Raw genomic sequence first — 4,450 nt, forward strand, 5'->3', positions numbered from 1 at the left:
CCAGGGCTCTGGCTTCATTAGCATAGCTCCATGTGGCTTGTGAACAGGAATGTCTCACAGCAAGAATGTGTGTCCTGCCTCCAGGGAGGAAGACCAGAGTTCCCAGAATGCTCAGGAGAAGGCCATGCCCACACAGAGGCCTCATTGGCTATGACCTTATTGACAGGTTAGACCCCACCCTTTCACCCAATTGACAGGAGATTATATAGCTGCCACAGTTGTGTGATATAGAGGAGGTGATATATGTGCCTTCCCAGAAATGTCCCTAAGGAGCATTTGTTCCTCCTTTCTGCTGTCTGGAAAACAAAGTTCAAGTGGCTACTTCAACAGCTATCTTGTACCATAGGATCTCGTTGAACAATGGATGTGATTCAAGGCTAGGCAAGAGACAGAGCAGCCTGTGTTCCTCTCCCTTTAGAAGTAGTAGCTCTGCCCTGACTACTACTCAAACTCCCAAATATAAAGAAGAAATGTTCTTTGTCTTTAAGTCACTGTTGTTTGGATTTTTCTGCTACAGCTGAACTTAATGTTAACTAATTCATACACTATGATATATCATATTTCCTAATAGAATTGTACATCCCCCAAAGCCTTGGGTAAAATCAATAATGCTAGAAGACATATATATTTGTTGGGTAGCTTCAATAACTCCCACTAAACCCTGACCCACTTCCACATCCTTCATGGATGTACATACAGAAATCTAAGAAGCACCATCACACCAACACCACACCACACCACACACACACTCCTCAGCCACATGGTGGAGAAGAAGGCAACTACAGCAGAGGTCAGTGGCAAAGACAAAGGCACAGGCCAAAGATGGGTTCAGGTCTGCTGCTGCTGCTGCTGCCCTCCCAAGGTCACTTAGAAAACTAAAGGCCGATTACCCCCACCCCCACCCCCCATCCCCAACCTAGGCCAAGTCTAGGAAATGGTGGCCCTCCTTTTGAGATTTCTGAACATTTGAAACAAACAAAAAAGAGCCTCTAATTTAAAAACTGGAAGGACTGAAGAATTTAATCCTCTTCAATGGTCATTCAGCGGACTGTTCCATGAACGAGTGGGGAGCGGGGAGGAGCTCACTGCCATGAGCTCCAGTGTTCTCCCCAAATAATCACTCAGTTGAAAACAGGAGATCTCAAGCAATCCCCTCCATCTCCCACATCTAACCAGTTAGTTACCCCCAAACAGTACCAGTTATCGACCCTGTGGACATCAGAATAGAACCATGTTCCAGAAGGTTCCTGATGATTGATTTTTCAGAAGCAGTTGCCAGACTTTTCTTCCAAGCAGCCAGCCTCTGAGTGGACTTGAACTTCCACACTTTCAGTTAGTAGTTGAGTGCATTCACCTTTGTACCACCCAAAGTGCCTCCCCCAAATTCTGAAGCTCCTATGGCCCATGCTCTCAGGTGCCTTCGCAGACATAAGCCTAAGGCCCCTTGTCCTTAGAGTTAGATAGATGATAGATAGATCGATGCTCTGCAGCTGGACTATCATGGAATCCAGGAAGTCTTTGGTCTGAGCAAGTTAATCTGTAGAGAAGAAATGCCGGACTGGTATCTGTCTGGGTCCATATCTCTGCCTTATCTCACAAGGTGTTAAAGCTGGCCTTGACTTAGTTCACAGGGACCTCAATAGGTGAGTGAAGGAATTATAAAATGTGGTGATTCTGCCAAAGTGCGCACCTTACAGTCAGACAGTTCACTCTCAGCCCGTGCCCTTCACAGCTTCCCTTTGAGAGCAGACAAGGGGCCTAAGAGAACCGAGTAGGTGAGTCCTATGTGGGCAGCGAGCTCCACTAGTTTCATGGCTTTGATCAGAGAGAAAGCTTGGTTGCTGTCTCTCTCAGCAGTTTCTAGATCGAACCCCAGATCGCTGACATCCAGTCAATTCTGACTCATAGTGACCCTACAGGCAAGGTAGAACTGGCGTGATATGTTTTTGAGACTGTAGCTCTTTACAGATACAGTAGAAAGCCTCCGTTTTCTCCTGAGGAGCAGGTGGTGGTTTCAGAGTGCTGCCCTTGTGGTTAGCAGCCCAAAGTAAAACCACTATGCTACAGGGCTCCTTTGCATGGAGCAGTGATGGAGGCCAATGAGAGCCACAGCTAAGCTCTCAGGACCCCAGGAGACTGCTTCATCAAGGGCCAGAAGAATGCCACCCAGGCTGCCATGCGGCTTAGAAAGATTCTGAGATAAATAGGAGGACACTTGGTCACTTCCCTTAGACAGGTAGCGTGGAAGAGGGGACCCCTCGGTCTATTCAGGCACTTTCCACATTCCCTCTCAGGCGACATGGCAGACTGTGCAGCCTCGGTGTTTATGGAGCAGGAAGCAGCTCAAACAAGCTACACCGCTGAAGAAGAAGCAGGAGGAACTGGCACTTACAACCCCCCAGGGCCAGCCTCGTTTCACATGGAAACGGGGGTTGAATGCACTGACCCAAGTCAAGTGCAAGCCCAGGGAGGTTGCACCCAGAGTCCCGTTCCTGTGAGCCTCGTGCCAGAAGGGTCTATCATCACAGACCCTTTACAAAATCTTTCAATTCTCCTGAACACAGGGAGGGTTGATTTATTTGGTTTTATTGTTTGTTTGTTTATTTTGGGGGGGGTGTTCTTTGTTTTGTTGTTTGTTAGCAGGACACGTTTGTTCAAGTGCAAGAGAAGGCCCTGGTCTAGGCTGGAGGCTGGTTGTCACATGGAGAGAAGACAGTCCGCCCATGGGGGCAGGCCGGGCAGCATTCCAGAGCCAGTCTCACTGGGGTGGGGTGGGGGGAGCCTGTGGAGGGTCTTGTGACAGCGCTGGCGGGCCTGGGGGGTGTCGAGCACCCTGAGGCTCCCTGGTCTGGGGTTCCTGGGTGGTGGTGGCAACAGCAGCTCACCTCATCCGGGGCCCGCAGGCAGACTCCCGCAGCCCGAGGTCCCCTTTGGACATGGCAGTCCTAGTCCTCCTGGGCCCCACCTGGGCTGCTCAGCCTGCAGTGGACCCGAGCGCTGGCTCACCTTCTTGCCCAGGGCCCGGTGCAGCCGCTGGCGCTCGCCCTGGCTGCAGCCGATGCCGTCCTCCTTGCCAGCAGTCTTCCTGAGCTGGTAGTAGGATTCCTTGAGAAGCTCTCTGCCGGGCCCGTGGGGTCCTGGGGTCCAAGGATTCCCAGCATCGAAGGCGGCCCAGTTCTGTCTCCTGAACTCCAATCCGTCACCTCTACGGAGGGTCAACTTCGAGCTGGAGGAGCCACCAGCCGCGCCCGGCAGGGACTTCTTCGAGGCTTGGACGCGTCCCCATCAATTTCGCACTGCATCCCGCCCCCACGGAGAAGTGGCTCGGGGTCCCCCCAGCATGCTCCCATCTGCCCCTGATGGCCAGCCCCGTGGGCGGGCTCCTGGTCGCACTCATCTCTCTTGGTTGTCATCACTCGATGACTCCGTCCAACACCTCAGCCTGCCACCTGTTGGTCTTTCTGCCCACGACAAGGGTGTCCCGGCACCAGGAGCCCAGCCGGTGCCGCAGCCGCTCCTCCTGCCGCCACCAGAGCTGGCCGGGCCACCGGCTGCCCGTCTCGTGGAGCCAGACGACATAGCAGTGTGTTTTCTCGGGAAGGGGTGATCATTAGCAGGACTTACATCTCTAATATAACCATAAGCGCGCCCTCTAAGGATTAAATTTATTCCTTCGCAAAGGCACAATGAATTGCAGTTATAATAATAAAAGCAGGGTGGGATTGGGGCGATATAAGGACGTCTTCTAAACGGAAACTTGTGGGAAAAAAATCCACTCAGGTCATACAGGTCTTGCTAACAAGCTAAAACGCTACTTTGATTCTGTACCACTGGTTGTCATGGGAAGGAATAGGCTGAGGTTTCTGCGATCTGTGGCAAAACTTAAAATTGACAAGCTCTGTGCTGTGGATTTTCCATCAGACGCACGGGGGCAGCAGTGAGCCAAGGAGAAATCGAACAAAGGTGACACGTTTGCCACGGAAAGTTGGAATCAAGTTCTGCTGAAAACGGTTTAAACCAAACAAAAAATTATTTTTTAAAAAAAACCTTTAATTTTATATACCAAAATAGTTTATTCTTTTAGCTCCCCTTTACTGCTTAAGGAGCCTTAGGGGGGGCGGGGGGCGGTTCCAAACTGCAGCTGCTCCACGGGAGAAAGAGGAAGCCCTCAGCTCCTGACAGATTTGCAGACTTGGACTTGGTTCTGTCAGACAGGGTCACTATGTGTCGGAATCTAGTTGACAGCAATAGATTTGGTTGGGTTTTTAATTGCTTCATTTTCTAGCTTCTTAGAAATAATAATTTTAAAAATTGTTTTTCCTATTGACTTTTTAGTGCTTTTAGGCATGATGGATCATCTCAGAACTGAGAAAGCTGTTCCTGACCAGCCCCAAGAGTAGTCCAGAGAGCGCCAGTGAGACAGGCAGCCCCACAGACTCGGAGAGCATGC

The sequence above is a fragment of the Echinops telfairi genome, unplaced genomic scaffold, assembly GCF_000313985.2.
Source record: "Echinops telfairi isolate 266 unplaced genomic scaffold, ASM31398v2 ScPeMD7_18;HRSCAF=68, whole genome shotgun sequence".
NCBI lineage: Eukaryota > Metazoa > Chordata > Mammalia > Afrosoricida > Tenrecidae > Echinops > Echinops telfairi.